A 20,490-nucleotide genomic window follows, 5' to 3' on the forward strand; every position below is an offset into this window, starting at 1 on the left:
TGCTGCTGCTGCTACTGCTACTACTGCTGCTGCTGCTGCCACTATTATTACTACTACTACTGCTGCTGCTGCTGCCACTATTACTACTACTACTACTGCTGCTGCTGCTGCTACTGCTACTACTGCTGCTGCTGCTGCCACTATTATTACTACTACTACTGCTGCTGCTGCTGCCACTATTACTACTACTACTACTGCTGATGCTACTGCTACTACTACTGCTGCTGCTGCCACTATTACTACTACTACTACTGCTGCTGCTACTGCTACTACTGCTGCCGCTGCTGCCACTATTACTACTACTACTACTACTGCTGCTGCTGCTGCTACTGCTACTACTGCTGCTGCTGCTGCTGCTGCCACTATTACTTCTACTACTGCTGCTTCTGCTGCTGCTGCTACTGCTACTGCTGCTGCTGCCACTATTACTACTACTACTAGCACTCCTACTAATACTACTACTGCTACTCCTACTCCTCCTATGACTGTTCTAGCATTCATATAGTGCCTCAAGGTTTACAAAGTACCTCTTATAGCTTTTTTCATTTGATCCTCGCAATGACCCTCTAAGGTAAGTGCTGTTAATATCCACACTTTACAGATGAGGCAACTGAGGCTGAAAATGTTTAAGTGACTTGCATGAGGTACACATCCATATTAGGTCATGGGATTCTGGCTGGATCTTCATGATGCTAGAAATCCTATGGCTGCTTCTCTGTGCCTTACTTGTAGAGCTGTAAAATGGGAGTGATAGCCCCATCCCTAACTATCTCCTAGTGAAGTGAAGATAAATGAGGGAGTAGATGAAAAGTATTTTGCAAAGTTTCTTTTAAGGGTCTCCAGAAAACACATTCTAATTTATGTAGCCCAGATAAATGTTCTCTTAGCTAATTATAATTATGAAGATCCTATTGGACATTGCCATAAAGCATCCTCCACAGGTCACAATGGGTGACCCCTCTTGTACCATTATTATGGCATTCTTATTGGTATTACTATATGGTATCAATATGTCATAATTTGACTAAGGCCTAATATCCACTAGAGTGATTAAGCATTCATGAAAGCAGGCATTTGCCCAAGTTCGATAGTAGAGGATAAGACTCATTGATCATGTACAAATGGATGTTTGGTGCAGGAGAAGAGAGAATCCTGTTCAAATGATAGGAATGTGGCTAATATTCAAGAAGGAGCCTTGTACTACCGTATACTCATGTGCTGAGTTGTCTCTGGAAACTCAGACCCTTCACTCTGCTCCCTTTTCTCTTTCTTCTCTCACATTTACAGGAGGCCTTTGGCTGGGAGCCTTTCATCCAACTCTTCACTCAGTACCAGACCTTATCAAGGTGGCCCAATAACAACACTGGCAAGATGAACCTGTGGGTGAAACAGTTCTCTCACCAAGTTCAGAGGAATCTGACTCCATTCTTCCAGACCTAGGGCTGGCCTGTCAAGGACGAGGTGGCTGCTTCCTTAGCCTGTCTGCCTGAATGGCAAGAGAACCCCCTGAAGGTCTACATTCTCAAGATGAATTAAGGGATGCCCAGCAGGCCCAGTGTGTCTGTGGGCAGGATAGATTTCCATCTCCAAAGCTCAGTCTATGGATTGGATAGGAAATGTTCTGGGTGCAGTGAGTGAGTCCCATTTATTAATGTTCAAGGCACTACACGTGGTGTGAGGGAGTAAAGTCATCATGAGTGTACCATGTATCTAAAGGGGGAAACAAGCAAAACCACATGGAAAGTTGTACAGCAACACAAGTTATTAAAAATGCATATATTTCTCCCCCCTTTGACCTCCAAAAGGGACCTCAGAACCTATCTTAAATTGGTACCAAGTATTCCTTCTCTAGGGATCTGTTTTTGATCTAAATATTCTATTATTCATCAATATAGTATAATGGTGGTAGCATTGGGTTTGGTGTTTGGACTTTGGTTTGAACCCTGTCTTTGCCATGTAGTACCTTTGTAAGCTTGGGCAAATTGTTTAATCTCTGTGGGTCTCAGTTTCCCTATCTTTCAAATGAGACAATTGGACAAGATGAACCCTAAGGTCCCTTTGTCTCTAAACCTAGGATCTTATGAAATTCCTTCCTGATCCTGAAACAGCATGACCCTTAGACAAGTTCAACTTGTCTCTTTAGGAATCCCAAAATACTTTTTCTGAGCTTTTATTTTTGATCCACTGTTCTAAATATCTGGATGTGGTCCCAAACTGAGACATAAATTTATCATAAGAATCAGCAGGCCCCTAACTGGTTGTCATAGCTAGTTCATCCCCAGTCTTTGATAGCACCTATATATACAGTGTCCAAAAAGTCTTAGTGAAGTTTTAAACTTTTGAAAGCTTAAGCTCCATTAAGTCTTTTGGGATACCCTATATAATCGTAGGGAACCAGAATGATATATCACACCTCTTATGATCAATCCTACTTTTTAGGTGATACTCAGGAAGTTCTCTATGTTTTTAAGGTGTGATTTCAGAATTCCAGTCTATTCAAAAGGATATTCAATTAAATTTTAAAGGAAGGATTCTGGAATATTCCTTAAACTACTAGAAAATGATTGTAAAATCATAAGTTATGATAACAAAATATATTATGGTTTGTTCCCATCAGTTCATTTCATCTGCCAATATCCTTTGCATGAAAAAAGCAGTGGTAGAGATTGCATCAATAGAACCTGAGAAAAATAAATTAAAAGGTTTTCTGTCTGTGGCTTGATCACCTCAACAAACATTCGTTATGTGCCTACTATGTGCCAGGCATTGTGACAAGCGCTGGGGATTAAAAAAAAAAGAGGCAAAAGACAGATCCTGCTCTCAAGGAGTTCACAATCTAATATGTGTATGTGCCTGTGTGTGTGTATGTGACATACACACCCATGAGTATAAATAGAAAATAAATTTGGGGATTGGCAAAAACTTCCTATAAAAGAGGGATTTTAGTTGAGACTTAAAAGAAGTCAGGCAAAGAAGTGGAAATTGAAGGGATACCCAACAATTGGGGAATGGCTGAAAAAGTAAATGAATGTAATGGAATATTATTGTTCTGTAAGAAAAGATGATCGGGCAGATTTCAGAAAAACCTGGAAAGACTTATATGGAACTGATGCTGAGTTAAATGAGAAGAAATTGGAGAACATTGTACACATTAACAGAAATATTGTGTGATGACCAACATTGATAGATTTAGCTCTTCTCAGCAATGCAATGTTCTAAGAAAATTCCAAAAGACTCATGATGGCAAACGCTATCCACATCCAGAGAAAGAAATGTGGGGTCTGAATACAGATCGAGCATTCTACTATACTATTTTCTTTTTTGTGTGTTTTGTTTTTTTTCTTCCTCATGGTTTTTCCCTTTTGTTCAGATTAATATTTCACAACATGACTAATGTGAAAATATATTTGATTGTACATGTATAGCCTATATCAGATTGCATGCTGTCTTGGGGAGGGGAGAAGAGAAGGAGGGGAAAAGAACTTCAGAACTCAAAATATTATAAAAGTTAATATTGAAAAAATTTTTTTAATATTTTTTTTAAAAGAAGCCCCATAAGGGGCGGCCAGGTAGCACAGTGAGTAAGAGCATCGCCTCCAGTGTCGGGATGACCTGGGGATCGAATCCGGGCTCAGACACTTAGCACCCACCCAGAAATACCTAGACGTGTAACCTTGAGCAAGTTACTTAACCCCAATTGCTTAGGGGCGGCCAGGTGGCTCAGTGAGTAAGAGCACAGGCTCCAGTGTCGGGATGATCTGGGGATCAAATCTGGGCTCAGTTACTTAGCACCACACCCAGAAATAACTGGCCCATGTAACCTTGAGCAAGTTACTTAACCCCGATTGCTTAAAAAAAAAAAAAAAAGAAGTCCAATAAGCCAATAGGTGGAGATGAGGGAGAGCAGCCCATCCATGATAGAGAACCAGAGAAAGTGTCCTCGTCTGATAAATGGTGTGTCTTGTTCATGGTAGAGCCATGAGAAGACCAGTATCACTGTCATAAAGAGGTCATGCCTGGGAGTAAGGTATAAAAAGACTGGAAAGGTAGGAGGGGATTAAGCTATTAAGGGCTTTGAATGCCAGAGCTTTTTGTATTTGATCCTATAGGCAATAAGACACCACTGGAGTTTGTTGAGTAGAGGGGTGATGGAAGTAGCTGTACTTCAGGAAAATCATTTGGTGGTTGAATGGAGAATGGATTGGAGTGGGAAAAGACCTGAGGCAGGCAGACCCACTAGCAGGCCACTGCAGAATTCTAGGCACAAGGTGATGAGGGCCTACGCTATAGTAATGTCAGATGTCAGAAAAGAGAAAGGGGCATATTCAAGAGATGCTGCAAAAGTGAAATTGATGGACCTTGGCAACAGATTGTCATCTGACACAAAACGTCATTAAAAAAATAAATATGCATCATCAGACATCAGGACATCAACACAAAGGTGGGGATGCCAGTAAAAGTTATGGAAGATATACATAGCCCTAAGTCAGTATATCCTTCACTTTTCAGTAAAAACAAAAAAGTTCCTATTATATGACAAGCATTGTACAGGATATCCCTTGATATTTTTGAGAATTAAGACATTCTTCTGCTAAAGAGGAATTCAAACAGAAGAATGGTCCTGTCATACATGTCACATATTTCCACTTGGGGTTTTCAGAACAGTTTTAATTTTTTTATTTATTCTTGCTTCTTTTGATTAATTCAATTTCCTTTTAATCTGTTTACTTATGTTTCTTCTTTGGGCTGAATTATGCTATTAGCCTATGATGAGGCAAGGCAGAAGTTCTAAGCTTTATAATGTTTTTATAACGGTGTATATATATTTTTATACTATGTATAATATAGTATTATGTTAATGAAAGAATATATAATCAGTATTATAGTATTTTATGATGTTGCATATAATACAGCATTTTAGAACACTAACTTTGCTATGTAGTATCTGTGTGTTCTTGTACAAGTCATTGAATCTCTTGCATTTAAGTTTACTCATCTGTAAAATGAGGGAGTTGGATCTCTAAGGTTTTTTTTTTTTCTTTCCGAATTCTGAGTCTATATGGCCCTGTGACCCTTATTCTGATTTCTTCTGGTTTTATTTCTGGAACTGCTTTGGGGCTTCTATGCCATTGCTCCTTATTAGGGCTTGAGTTGTTTGATATAGTACAAGCCTCATGTTCTGAAATCCTGTGAGACCTGAAAGGGACCTTCAAGAAAATTTAGCCCAATCCTCCTCACTTTACAGATGAGGAAACTGAGACCTCAAGAAGTAAAATGACTGCTAGATAACGGCAGAGCCAATATTAGAACCCAGGCCTCCCGGCTTTCTTATCATATATTTTAGTAGCTCTTACTTCTAGAGCAAGTCCCACTATTTCATTAAAAAGGTTTTAGTATATTAATTAATAGTGGCATTTTATAATCAAGGTGGCACAAAACCTTTTTAACTTTTGGGTAGTGTATTTTCCTTGGTCTTAGGGCTCCCTCTTGTGGCCCTGGCCTCAGAAAAAATGTCTCACTCCCAGTCCTGTTTTCTCTACTTCCAGAAAACTGTTACATGCATGGAGGCAACTCTTAAATGAAAGAGAAACTATCTGACCACAAATAGTAAGGGAAATCGTGTTCTCTAAGGCCTCTTCCTGCTCTGATGAAAAGCAACAAATAAAAGTCTATGATTCAGGCTAGTGGTCCAAGCCAAAGAGCCCAGCCTCCAAGCAGGGAGGTGGGCCTCTTGGGGGACCTGTGCTACCTTGGAAGGGATGCAAGATCTGGAGTCAGAGCAGATCAGACTTCTAGCACTGGTTCGAATCCCAGACTGCAGCGGCAATAAATAGGATAAGCTGGTGTTTCTCCTCTGGGATGCCTGCTCTTAATGATTTCCTGAATTTGGAGGCCTTTGTTTAATCCTCGAATCCAGCTTTCCCTTTAAGCTGGGATCTCCATATTTTTCTAGCAAGAGATGAGTGTTTTCTGAAGTTTGTCTTTATCTCTCATCCAGACTGAAAGTACTGTCTTTTACCAGACTCATCCCTGACCCTGCCACCACTTAGAGGTTTGTCTTCTCTGTCCCTCTGTTCTTACCAAGATTGCACTCTCCCATATCCTTAAGCTGTGTATCTGTCTTTAACTATAGCCTATACTTTCCTAAAAACTTTTCTTTAACTATTGTAACAGCCTGGCCGACACAAATGTCAACTCCCTGGACCTATCTCAGTCTCAGTCATTAGTTCTCTCTTGTGGAAACTAGAAAGATACTTGTGCTGGCAGGTTAACAACGAACCCTTTAGCTACATGCAGAAAACATCAATGTGATTCGCTAAAGGAAATCTTTTGGGGGAGTGGACATGGGGTGAGGGGAAGGGGGAGGGGAGGGAAAAGCATTGCTCACAATCCTACCACACTGTGCGTTTCTGACTTTGTTAACATCATCTCTTCTAGGCTGCACCCCATGTTTAAAGCCTATTTTATCCACCAATGCAACTTTGGCTTAGAATAAATCATAGAATATAAGACATAAAAGAAACATGAATTCAACTGGGACAGCTTCCTTATGTGGTGAGGTGGGCATTTGGGGGGCGTGTGGTACTATGGAAGGTATGTTAGATTTGAAATCAGAACAGCTTAGACTTCTTGCCCTGTTTGGAATCCCAGCCTGCAACTTGCAATCAATTTGACCTTGGGTAAATCTCTTAACTTCTGCTGTCCTCAGTTTCCTCAATTTTGAAATGTTCTTTTGACTCTACCTGAATTATTTGCTTTATGAATATCCCTTCATATTTCTCTCAAACATTAGTTCAAAGAGAGAGATTCTGATAACCAATTTTTTTATCTAATCCGAATCCTATGGAGGCCATCTCAGTTCAGTATAAATTATCAATCTATTCTGAAGGCATATGGTTATATACATCTTGGGATGTCAGCCGTCTGGGGAGGAGGAATCTATTCATTCTCACACGATTCTCACAGCTATGCTTTTTATACTCCCTATGTGGTACAGACAACAGAAACCTTAGCTATGTTGGCCACTATTTTCCCCCCTGCTTTTCCATCTCCTTTTAATATGTATACTTAACTGGGTTTCTTCATGTTTATATTGTACCTCTCTTTTTTTCTTTTTCAGTTTTTCCAATTCCAGGGACAACTCCAACTGTCATAACTGTAGGGACACAGGGGCAGACAATCCTATTACCTCTGATGTTGGCATGTTCTCTGGTCTTTGAAGCTCTGTCTGAAGATAGATCAATAGTACTTTTAGCAGTCCTTCAGGATCTCTTTCCTGGCTTTTGGGCCACACACTTTCGTTTCTTCACAGCAAGATAAATCTTAATCTCCTCTGTCTTCAGTACTGAATTGACAAGAAGAAAATAGTTCAAAAACAACAATACAGCAAACATTTATTAAGCAAATAATTAGAATTGATTCCAGGAATACAAGGAGGGAAAAAGAGAACAAGTCCCTGCCCTCTAGGTGTTTATAGTCTGGAGGACAGCAGGAAATGTCTACTAATAAATATAATGCCAGTTAGAGTGTCATAAGGACAAAGGAGAAAGGCCAATAAAGTGTTCCCTTTTCAAAAAAAAAATAAGGTGAGATTACTTTTAGTTGGGATATCTGGGAAAGGACTTTGGAAAAAGGGAGGTAGCTCTGGTGCTGAGCTTTGGAATAAGAGAAAGACTTCAACAAGCAGGGATGAAGATGTTCATTAATACCCCTCCTGGATTTGAGGTGACTTCTCTTATTACTGTAGAATAGGTCTACTTTTGAGTAATATGATATAAATTTAGAGCTGTAAGGGACCTTAAATATTAAAATGATCTATCTGGTCCTTTACAGCTCTAAATTTATGCTGTGCAACAATTACATTTAGCAGCTCCTCTGAAGCCATTTCCCAAGCTTGCAATTGCTCTCAGAATTTGTATTTCAAAGATGGCAACTGCTATGTCTGGTGCAAGGGTTAACTCTAGGTAGAATATGTGGGAGCATATAAGCCCCAACAAGTGTGCTTTCCACTAATGATCAGCTGGCAGACTGAATTTGCTTACAGAATAGGCATCGCTCAAATGACTTTGGAAATAGAGGTTACAATTCCTGCCCCCTCACCCCAAATAAACAACCACCATGTACTCTTTCCCAAACACAGAGTCCAGTGGGGAAAATGAGCTCAAACTGAAAATATAATGGTAGTAAGGTATGTGCAGAGGGTTTGCATGTGCCCAAGACAACTCACAACCCTAGAACTCCAGAGCCTTGATATTCCTTCTTTCTAGATTCCTGATGAAGTATGTGTACGGATTGAACATTGATAATTCTATGCTGTTACTCAAGGCTGGTTCCCAGTGGGGCATAGTATCTCTGCTGGATTGGGGGGGCCTCATCTGGGCTTGCTCCTTACAGACCCCAGAATCTTGGCTGAATGGATCATTCCACTTGATTATGGGCTCTTGCCCTGTATTAATCTCCACCAGCCCCACCTCAGGCTCTTCTGGGAAGCTTCTGTGTTCTTTTGTCAGAGGAGTTACTGTGCTCTTTCTGGAATGGCTGAGGTCCTTAGTTAAGGATTATCTCAAGTTCTTTTGGGTCTTCTGCTTTGAGATTTGTCACGAGGCAAGGAGATAGGAGAGATATAGCCTCTCCTTTTAACAACTCTTCCTGGATCCAGGATATAGGCTTCACCCTAATTTATAGGGAAGTATATTTCTGAAATTTTCATCTCTTCAAGGTAGTCCATAATTAGGCCATGACCGTATGCTAAATAATCACCAAATAGCTTCAAAATTCAGAGTTCCCTAGTTTTTCTAGTTCAGTTTTTCCTGTTTGCTTACCAAATGAGTAGCTAAAGAAAAAGTACTGAGGCTTTGTCCTATGGTCATATTTACTATCTCTCTCTACTAGATGCCAGCTTGTCTTCATGTCTATATCTATATTCATATAGCTATCACTATATAAAGAGAAGTATCTATTCATCTCCTATGTATTTATGAAGAGAGAAAAGAGAGAATGGAGAGAGAGCAAAGGAGAGAGGGAGAGAGAGGAGAGGAGAGAGCTATTCAAAGTCTCAAATCCTTTAAGAGGTACAGAATGATTCAGCATAACTGAAAGAGCCCTACCCTTGCATCTCAGTGCCTTGAGTCTTGCTCCATAACTTTGAACTTTACCAAAAAAGGGGCACACATTTACATCCTCCATTCAGTGAAAAAAATTTTGTCATTGCAAATCACTTGGGAGAAACTAGGATGCTAGTGGTGGTGCTAAATAGTAAATAAACTTTAGCATTTTACATAGTTTGCATTACTTACCCAGTCAACACTTCAGTACAAATTACAATGTACCTTATATATGCAACATATAACACATCACAGAGTTGCGTACAATAACCAAATGTATAGGCCACCTCTAACAGCATATCACTTGTACATATAGCAATAGTATACATCAGAGAAGTACATACAGTCACTATTGTTTTTGTTGGGTAGTCCTTCATTTTGGAAGAAGATGAATGATATCACAAATGAGTGATGTCGCTATTTGTGGTTAATTGGAGTTAAGTGATGTGGAGCTGCAAAAATCATCAGCTTCACTCTCTCTTCCAGGGTCATCGAAATCCTGTAGAAAATTAAAAGTCAAGATGACTGACAATGGCCTAGGATGAAGTGGATGTCCCTGGCATACGTGATGTCTGACCAAGTTCTAGGTGCTCTACAGCTCTTGCTTCAGCTGCCTCTATTGTCATTCGAACAAATTGTTCATCTGCCTAATTAGCCAGAAGTCTTCACATGCTTGGAGTAAGCATCCCCCTAACTCACCAACAGGTTTAAAACTTGTTGGGTACTGCCACACTGGTCTAGCATGGGGTATGGCTGCTGTGCATGCTACAGCTTCTTGGAACCATAGGTGAGAGTTAGGGACTAGACTTGTGATTTCATATGTATAGGAAATTCCCAGATTAGGGAATTCTCTCTACGGATGCAGATCAGCACAATTTCTGCAACCTCTAGTCTAGAGAGGTGCCCAAAGAAATTGAGTAACCTATCAAGTGTCACTTAGCAAGAAGTGACATTTGAACCCAACACGTTCTAGTTTCAAGTATGGCTCTCTATCCACTGTGCTGTGATTCTTCTCTGTGCAAATGCCTAGAGGTGGGAGAGGATAGACTTGAGATTTAAGAATATGCATAGTTAAGGGTGGTTGGGAGGTATAAAAGGATCTTGGCTCAAATAAATGATCAGGCATGTTTATCAGAAAAATTATAGGAGCTCTGTGTATAGAATTGAAGTATAGATTGAAAAACAATGGAGAGTGGGTAGATTAGCAAAGAGACTATTATAATGGCCCATCCAAGGAGTAATGAGGGCTTAAACTAGATAAGTAGTGGGAGCAATAAAAAGAGGAAACAGACAAGCAAGACTTGGCAACTATTTGGATGTGCCCACCCAATCCTTTGGACATCTCAGAAAGCTGTTCTTGTTCTTCAAAGCCAGCAAGAAAAGAAAACTTGGTGGGTAGGGGTAACCTTTTATTCTGTCCATGGAGTATTGGCTCACAGTCAATTAAGAGATTTTTCATCAGCACACAGTGCAAATCCTTGAGGTATCGTGGCTTACAGGAAGTAGAGGGCATTTATATATGCTCTGAAGGGGAGGGCAGGTGAAAGCCTCACCATTATAAATAGTCAGAAGCATGCCTTTGACTGGATTGCCAACTGGGCATGTCATAAGGAGTAGAAGTAAGAGAAAGCATCGGATCAAAAGAACTGGAAAAAATGACTGAGGTTTTCAACTTGTTGCCTGGGAGAGTTATGATACCTTCATCAATGGTAGGGATATAAAGATTTTGTGAGGAATATAATAAATATAATTTGAACATATTGACTTTGAGATTTTGGCAGGATATTTAAATGGAGACAGCAATCAAGGTGGCTCAAATTGAGAGATTAGAATTTTTTGGAACTGGATTGTAGATTTGGAAGTCATATCTGTAAGTCAGTCAACAAGCAATAGTTGAAAATATAGAGGGTAGGAAGAAGAAGAGGAACCCATGAAAGCACCCAAGAAGGTGTGGAAGTAGATAGTAGTATCAAGGCAGAATAAAGAGTTGAGAGTAGGAGATGTCTACCTTAGGAAGCCCCTAGAGAAGGAAGACCCATGAAAGAAGAAATAGAAAGTAGTGAAGTAGAGAATCAGAATGAAGCAGCATCATGGAAGCCCTGAAAGGAGGGAGTATCAAGAAGGATGGGTGGTCACTGCTGTCAGATTCTACAGAAGAGTCAAGCACAATAAGGACCAAGAAGAGACACATGAAATTGTGAGCTAGGGCGTAGTTGTTGATTCTCAGTTGACTAATTGAGAAGTCAAATTGCAGAGGATAAGTAGGGGGCTGCCTGGAAAAAGAGACATCAAGGGTTGATTACTCATTCTTGATATTTGTCAGTGAAGTGGGAGAGGAAATGGACAGTTAAACTGTTGTTTAGTAGTTTAGAAGTGCCAGGGACGATAGAAGCAAAAGTGAGACACCCGGTGGGCGGAGCCAAGATGGCGGAGTAGAAGCACGACCTTCCCGCGGCTCCGGCTTCCACCCTCCCCAATCCATGTAAAAAGGGGACTCTAAACAAACTTTGGAGCTGCAGAACCCACAAAATGACACAGAGAAGCTAACCTCCCGCTGAGGACAGCCCCACAGGCCGGCAGGAATCGGCCAGCACAGTGCTCTGGGAGCCGAGCCCAGCCCCAGGCTTTAGCCCCAGGGCGGGCCTGACCAGCCGCCTGCCTGATCAGCAGCAGCTGTGGCCGTTTCCAGATTTATCAATACATAGATGTGAAGGACAAGGTGAGAGGCCAGTGCAGTCTGGACTTTGGGACCCAGGAAGTGGGAGTGCGTGGCTTTTACCCCAGGAGCGAGAAACTGCTGAGATGCCAGTACAGCCTGCCAGCACCACGTGGCGGCTTCAGCTCCTGGCCTGCAGAGTGTAGGGGGACCAAGCACCAGTCTGAGGGGTCATCGCTCTTGCTTTAACCTGCTTGGATCTGGATTGCAGTCTAGGGTGGAGGTCCTGGGGTGTGTGTCCAGCTTGCCAGAGTATGTGGAGACCTCAGAGAGGGCACCCATCTAATACCTCCGGCAGCTGAGAAAACCCCAGCGTTTGGGACGAAAACTCCCCTGTCTGGTGGCAGAGTCCTACTATGGCAAAAAGCCCAAAAGTCAAATCATTGAGTGGAAAAATGAGCAGGCAAAGGAAACAAAGCAGACAGAAGATTCCAACATTACACTCCTATTTTGGGGATAAGAAGGAGCAAGGCATGGAACAGGAGGAAATCAGTGAAGTCAGAACTCCTGCACCAAAAGCTTCAAAGGAAAATACAAGCTGGTTACAGGCCATAAAGGACCTTAAGAAGCAGATAAGAGAAGTGGAGGAAAAATTGGGAAGAGAAATGAGAACAATGCAAAAAAATTATGAAGTGAGAGTCAACAGCCTGACTGAAGAAAATAATACCTTAAAAAACAGACTGACTCAAATGGCAAAGGAGGCTCAAAAAGGCAATGAGGAGAAGAATGCCTTAAAAAGCCGAATTTGCCAGATGGAAAAAGAATCTCAAAAGCTCACTGAGGAGAATCATTGCTTCAGAATTAGATTGGAGCAAATGGAAGCTAATGACTTTATGAGAAATCAAGATGCTGTAAAACAGATCCAAACAAATGAAAGAATAGAAGGCAATGTGAAATATCTCATGGGAAAAACCACTGACCTGGAAAATAGATCCAGGAGAGATAATTTTAAAATTATTGGACTGCCTGAGAGCCATGACCAAAGTAAGAGCCTGGAAAGCATCCTCCAGGAAGTTCTCAAAGAAAACTGCCCTGTTTTAGAACCAGAGGGCAAAATAGAGGTTGAAAGAATCCACCGATCACCTCCTGAAAAAGATCCCAAAAAGAAAACTCCTAGGAATATTATAGCCAGGTTCCGGAATTCCCAGATTAAGGAGAGAATATTACAAGCAGCCAGGAAGAAACAATTTGAATATTGTGGAAACACAATCCGGATAACCCAGGATCTGGCAGCTTCTACACTGAGGGATCGAAGGGCCTGGAATGTGATATTCCGGAGGTCAAGGGAGCTGGGATTAAAACCAAGAGTCACCTACCCAGCAAAACTGAGTATTATGTTTCAGGGGAAAATATGGTCATTCAGTGGAATACAGGACTTTCAAGCATTCTTGCTGAAAAAAACAGAGTTCAATAGAAAATTTGACATTTAGATACAAGAAGCAAGAGAAGCATGAGAAGGTAAACAGGGAAAAGAAATCATAAGGAACTTATCAAAGTTTAACTATTTTTTTTTAAACAATCAGGGTTGAGTGGCTTGTTCGGGGTTGCATGGCTGGTTGTTGTTTCTGGGTGTGGTGCTGAGTGTCTGGGCCCAGATTTGATCCGGGTCGTCCCGGCACTGGAGCCGGTGCTCTTGCTCTCTGAGCCACCTGGCCAAAGTTGAACTATTAACATTCTTACATGGAAAAACAATAATTGTAACCTATGAAACTTTTCTCAGTAGTTGAAGGGATTAGAAATATATATATGTCTTTATATGAGGGTATGCGGGCATATGAATACATATGTGAATGTGTGCATATACGTTTACAGGTATACATAGATAGAGGGCACGGGACCAATTTAACAGGAAGGGATGATACTTAAAAGGTGAAATTAAGAGGTGAGAGGAATATAATGAGAGGAGATGGGGAGAGACAGTGGGGCAAACTATCTCATACAGAAGAGGCAAGGGAAAATGTTTACAATGGAGGGGAAGAATAGGAAGGCAAACGGGAATGGGTCAACCTTATTCCTATTGAATCTGGCTTGAGAAGGGAGGGAAATACACACTAAATAGGGGATCTCACCCTCCAGGAGAATAGGGGGGGAAGGGGATCTGAGGGGGGATGATGGAAGGGAGGGCAGGCTGGGGGGGAGGGAAGTTGGAAGCACCCACTTTTGAAAAGGGACAGGATCAAAGTAGAGAATAGAACAAGTGAGAGGTGGGATGGGGGAGGGAAATATAGTCAGTCTTTTACAATATATCTACTATGTTATTGTTTTGCATTAGCCGCACATGTACAACCTATACTGAACTGCTTGTCCCCCCAGTGGGGGTGGGTGGCAGGGGAGGGGAAGGGAATGAATCTGGAATTGAAAGTTTTAAAATCAAATATTCAAATATATATATATATATATGTGTGTGTGTGTGTGTGTGTGTGTGTGTGTGTGTGTATACTATTATTAATACCATCTTACATGTAATTAAGAAAAAAGATATACAGGCACTGAGGCATAGAGATCCACTGGAAAAGTTGAAACGGGTATGGGAGAAAATATGGGAGAGAGCAGATTGGAGTTGGGGATATCCTGTGGGATTGCTGTTTTGGGGGGACAGGTGGGGGAAAAATGGGGAGAAAATTTGTAACTCAAAATCTGGCGGAAACGAATGATGTAAATCAGCAGTTAATAAAGCATTTTAAAAGAAAAAAAGAAGTGCCAGGGACAACAAGGGAAGCACAGAAGGAGACTAGGGAGGGGCACTGATTATAGATTTTGGGAAACTGGGTTCAAATCCCATGCCTGATGCTTCACTACCTGTGTGATCTTGGCCCAGGCAAATAACTTCCCTGAGGCTTAGTTTCCTCATGTGTGAAATGAAAGAGAACTCTCAGGTCCCTTCAGTTCTAAATCCCTTATTACTATATGGAGCTCTAGGTTTGCTTTTAGGTTGAGGAGAGTAAGGTACTAAAAAGAGATTAAAGATGAAAAGTAACTTAAACTTAGAAGGAGTGATTAAAGGTGTGTGTGTGTGTGTGTGTGTGTGTGTGTGTGTGTGTGTGTGTGAGTGTCTGTGTGAGAGAGAGACACAGAGCGAGACAGAGATGAAATGGAGAGACAGAGGCAGAAAGAGGCAAAGATATACAACAGAAAGAGACTGAGAGATGAACTCAGAGAGAAAACAAGAAACATAGGCTTTGCATATAGGTTGAAAAGTTATACTTTTACTAATAGTCCATAAAATATCAGTATATTTTAAAAGGTGTGTGCAGGTATTGACATAGGAATCAAACTACATGGCATTGTCATAAACCAGAAAGTCTTAGATTTGTAATCAGGAATCAGTGCTTCAGCATACTTAGTGAGAAATCTGGTGACATTAATTGTACTATGATATATCTGTCCTAAAAGAAATAATTTGATCATTACTGGTGCATTGTGCTATCTTTCCAACATCTGGATGGTATATTATCATACTATAGCTATTTGACCCAATGTTCAATTAAAAAGGAGTTTCTAAGCAACTAAAGCAATATTGTGGAGTCTAAAGAAAACCATTAGATTAACAGAAATACAGATTCCAAGTCTGAATCAGAACTTCCTGTGCTCATTACTCCTTACTCTTAAATCAGAAAAGTTCTCAAGAAAAAATGCTTTAAGGCTCAGTTCAGATGCCACCTCCCCCATGAAACCTTTCCTGACTGCCTCAATTAGTACTGTTTTCCCTCCTCACTCCTCATCCCTCTATTGCACACACACACACACACATGCACATGCACACACACACATGCACACACACACACGCACATGCACGCACACACACACACGCACACACTTTTTTGAGGGGCAGCATGGTGTAGTATTTAGAAGGCTCTCTTCAAACTCAGAAACCAACCAATCAATTTATCAGTCATCAGTCATTTACTAAGCACCAGGTACTGTGCTAGGTATTGTTGTTTGTCCTTCTTTTTCAAAGAGAATCAATGACATTATTATGTAAAACATTGCAACATTAGTATACAAAGAAACCCTGCAATGTAAGTCCACCATAAATGTACGTCTCTGTTGCCCTCTAATGGTAACTCGTATTTTAATAGGTCTCTGAGTTGATTGCATAGCTTTGATTAAGCAGTATCTTCTTTGAAGGAAATACACTTTAATTGCATTAAAGGTGGGTTCTTCTTGAGAGATTTTCATCCCATGACATAAAAATAGCAATAATAATATGGTTCCTAATCTTTTCAATTATTTTTATTTCTTGGCTACTAAATGAAAAAAACAGAAAGCTGAACTATCTTTACAAGTCACTAGAGACAAAATCCTAAAGTTGCAGCAGATGGGGTATTATCGCAGAAGGAAAAGGGATATCTGCATAGATGCATGCCGCAACTGCCATTAATGGAAGTTTCTGGCATAGCTTTAGAGCCCACATCCCCCAGGATGGGTCAGCAGGGCTGATGTGAGCTTATGTAAAAAAGACAAGAGTGATCAGAAGCTCTAAAATTTAAGACTGAGCAGAATGAAGCAAGTCATCTAGTTTTCCCCTACTCTTCACAATGGTTGAGATTTTATTTTTTTTTTAAAGCTACTTCTGAGTACTCTAAACACTTGGTTAAAACCAAGGAGGTGGTGCAGTTACAGAGAATGCCAGGCCTCAGGAAGACCTGAGTTCAAATGTGGTCTCAGCCACTTAGTAGCTATTTGACCCCTTACAAGTAACTTAACCTGATTTGCCTCAGTATCTGCATCTGTAAAATGAGCTGGAGAAGAGGAATGACAAAGCACTCCAGTATCTTTGCCAAGAAAACTCCAAGTGGGGTCCCAAAGAGTTGGACACAACTCACAAGACTGAATAACAACAGCAATAACTTGACAACCACGCTAATCTCTGTCTTAGTGAGCCAGCTAGATTAGGCACTGTACCTCGAGCTAAGATAACTTGCATTGAATCCTGCCTCAGACATTTACTAGGTGTGTGACCCTGAGCAAGTCACTTAATCACATTCTGTCATGATTTTAATCATTTATAAAATGGGAATAATAATCACATCTACCACACAGGTTGGTATGAGGATCAAATATCTGCCATTTATATGTTTTAAGGTTGCAAAGCATTTATTACAAATGTTAACAATGCTGTGAGTTAAGTGTTAATATTATCTCCATTGTACAGGTCAGGAAACTAAGTCAGAAAAAGGTTAATTGACTTCCCCAGGATCATATATCTAATAAGTGTCTGAGGCAGGACTGGAACCCCAGTCTTCCTGCTTCCAAGATATCTACTGAAGCAGCTACCTGACTGTCAAATCTCAAATCAGAGGAAAAGATCTTTGCAAATCTTTGTATTATAAGTATTATTATAAGTACCATGTAAAGGTTTACTATTATTATTATCAACTCCACAGTCACATCTATCCTTCAGTCTTGTCCCAAATTCCTAGCTTTCACCAATTTGTCCTATCTTCTAATTCACTCTATTCCTTTGCTTTGCCCTCAAATTATTCTACTTCCCTTGTCTTACCTGCTTGATTTGGTGTTCCAAATCAAGACTTTGTGTTCCACTTGAGATGACCGCTTCAGGTTCTGTTCCCTAAACTTCTTTGACAATGCTTTGTCCTTTTGCAGACTTCCAAATTGGCATTGATTCTTCTCTGCTTTAAATCTCATAGTCTTAGTCAGTGTTTGAGGGGTTGTGAGAAGACAGCCTACCTAATATTATAATTGGTAGGGCTATAAATTTATCCAATCATTCTAGAAAGCAATACAGAATCAAGAGAAAAAAGTCACTAAATTCTTCAGACCCTTTTAACCCAGAGATCTTCATACATAACCCAAACAGAAATGTCCTATATATAATAGAATCTTTAGCAAATAAGGAGACTCACCATTGATAATCACAGAATCCCAAAATCTCAAGGTTGGAAAGGAATATAAAATTCATGTAGTTTGACCCATACCTTTGCAAGATTTTGCTTTACAATATTCTCAACAAGTGGCATTCCCATCTCTACTTGAAGAACTCAAATGAGGAGAAATCCACTTCATTCTAAGGAAAACTATTCCACTTCAAATACTGGAACAGAGTTAACATATCACCACTAAGTCATCTCTCCCAAGTTTTCCCAGTTTTCCAAGTTCCTTCAACCCTTATTCATATGGCATGAACTTGGAGCTCTTCACAATCCCAGTTATTTCTCTTTTGGTCTTCTGTTACTTTGGTTTTTTATGACTTTGACTAGAAGTTTAGTCTTACATAGTTTATTGACAGGGCATCTAGGTGGTTCAGTGAATAGAGTGCTGGGCCTGGAGTCAGGGAGACTCATCTCCCTGAGTTCAAATCCAGTCTCAGACACTTACTAGCTATATGACCATGGGAAAGTCACTTAACCTTGTTTTCCTCAGTTTCCTCATCTGTAAAATGAACTGGAAAAAAGAATAGCAAACCGCTCCAGTGTCTTTGCCAAGAAAACTCCAAATGAGGTCATGGAGAGCTGGACACAACTGAAAAACAACTGAACTATAACAAGTTTATTGATGCCTGTAATGGGAATGCAAATTTGGAAGATCTTCCCTGCCCCTAGGCTAAAATGCACCTGAAGCTTGGGGAGGGAGGCTTGTTTTTCAGTAGATACTTCTTGATTGGCCAGTGAGTCAATAAGGTTGTTACATTCTCTGAGCCAGGAGAAGGCTATATAAGCCCTGATGTGTAGCTTTGTTTTGGGACTCACTTTAAGAAGTGTTCTGTGATTTGATCTGAATTATGGGAAGCTGTTGTTGAGAGTCCCCCGGCTTTGAAAAACCCAGATGTTGACTGGGTATGGATGTAATGGTTGGACAGTTTGGAAATCTGTCTACTTGATCTGTTTCTGTCTTGATAATTCTGCCTGTATGCTTTGAAGTTCGGGGTGCTGACCTATTTCCCCTGAACAAGGTAAATGATATATGTCTGACTGATTAAAGTAAGCTTGTTAACCCATTTTGAGTTGCTTTCCTTTAACAAAGCAGATCCAAGAACCTGTGGTAGCTGCAAACCCTGAGGACATTTGTGCTTGCTGCTACAATGCCCTTCCTAACAACATCCTGTTCTAAGTGTTTGACTAAGACAAAATATACTGGAACTATCCACTTCCTCATTGTGGGTGATATACATCTTATTCAGAAGCTATCTTTAGGTGCCACCTCCTTCTCTGTTCACAAAAGGCAGAAATATATATATATATATATATATATATATACATATATATATACATACACATATGTATATATATTTGATCTCAGAGCAATTTATAAATTTGTATCCACTTGTCATAATTTGTTTTGCATTAAAGTTTTTGTATATAAATATATGTATATATAGATTTGGAAGTGGGAGTATTGTATGCAGTGCCTTTGGGGGGATATATTTTCATTATTACTATCAGGTTCTAAATCAAAGATTCTCAACTTCTGTGTATGTTATATACCCCTTTGGCAGAATGGTGAAGCACTCTTTCAGAAAAATGTTTCAGAACAAAAATATTCAAAAAATAGGATTATAAAATAAATGAATTATATGAAAATACAGCTATCAATATAATTTTTAAATGTTCAAAGACCCCCAAGTTAAGACATCCTAATCCAAAACTCTCATTGCCACTTGTCAACTGAAAATTTGTAGCTTTGTTTTATATTCAGCCACGTTAAATCACTTAGGCAAAATATAAAGAAAAAAACCTTTTACATAGTACACAACATGATATTAAGAAAATCAGCAGCAGTAGAATTTCTAACAGTTTTGACCCCAATATCCAACCTATCTTCTACCAAAGACCAAGGTACAGAAGGCTGAGTTTAATCTCTCCCCCAGTCTCCTGCTACTTGCATTCAGGAAGGAGGAAAGTAGGTAGCCACTGCCTTCTTATGAGGAAGTATAAAGTAGGAAGATAAAAATTGTTCAGTTATTCCTTGCATTTTTAATAAAAAACACCAATTGATAGGCATCCTGTTAATTTCCAATATTTTGCCACCACAAAAAGAAGTTCTTTAAATATTTTTGCACATATAAGTCCTTTTCCCTCTTTTATGATCTCTTTGGGATACAGACCTTGTAGTGGTATTACTGGATCAAAGAGTATGCACAGATTGGGTGCCCTTTGGGTGTATTTCCAAATTGCTCTCCAGAATGGTTGGATCCATTCACAACTCCACAAACAGTGCATTCATGTTCCAGGTTTCCCACATCCTCTCCCACATTTATTATTTTTCTTATTTTAGTCATATTAGCAAACCTTATGTGATGTGTTTCTTCTCCCATTTTGATGATGTAAGAATTTAGAGAAATAAATTTTCTCTTAAGTACTGCTTTTGCTGCATCCCATAAATTTTGGTATGTTGTTTCATTGTTATTCTTTTTCATGAAATTATTGATTGTTTCAATGATTTGGTCATTGACCCACTTATTCTTTAGGATTAAATTATTAATTTTCAATCTATATTTCCACTGTCCTTTGTTGAACTTAATTTTTATTGCATTATTATCCAAAATGAATATACTTAATATTTCTGCCTTTTTTACATTTGATTTTGAGTTTTCTGTGCACTATTCCATAGTCAATTTTTGTATGGGTGCCATGCTGCTGAGAAAGATGTATATTTCTTTTAGATCCCATTCAATTTTCTCCAAAGGTCTATCATATCTGTATTTCCTAA

General features: G+C 39.9%; 1 protein-coding gene and 1 pseudogene across 1 annotated transcript in view; one reads left to right on the forward strand and one right to left on the reverse strand.

Annotated features, from left to right (window-relative positions):
- LOC138156645 (TRPM8 channel-associated factor 2-like) overlaps positions 1-1,589 on the forward strand; it is a 20,260-nt pseudogene extending 18,671 nt beyond the window's left edge.
- A 7,579-nt stretch (positions 1,590-9,168) lies between these two features.
- Positions 9,169-20,490, reverse strand: part of LOC138156652 (olfactory receptor-like protein OLF3) — a 90,697-nt gene continuing 79,375 nt past the window's right edge. Inside the window, exons 3-4 of the transcript XR_011167201.1 lie at positions 17,324-17,553; positions 9,169-9,603 (exon numbers count right to left, since the gene is read on the reverse strand). The gene's annotated coding sequence lies outside the window, so the exon portion shown is untranslated. The remainder of the gene's footprint in view (positions 9,604-17,323; positions 17,554-20,490) is intronic.

This window comes from Petaurus breviceps, unplaced genomic scaffold (genome assembly GCF_028583685.1).
Source record: "Petaurus breviceps papuanus isolate PSGF00001 unplaced genomic scaffold, PetGlider_PUasm1.0 110, whole genome shotgun sequence".
NCBI lineage: Eukaryota > Metazoa > Chordata > Mammalia > Diprotodontia > Petauridae > Petaurus > Petaurus breviceps.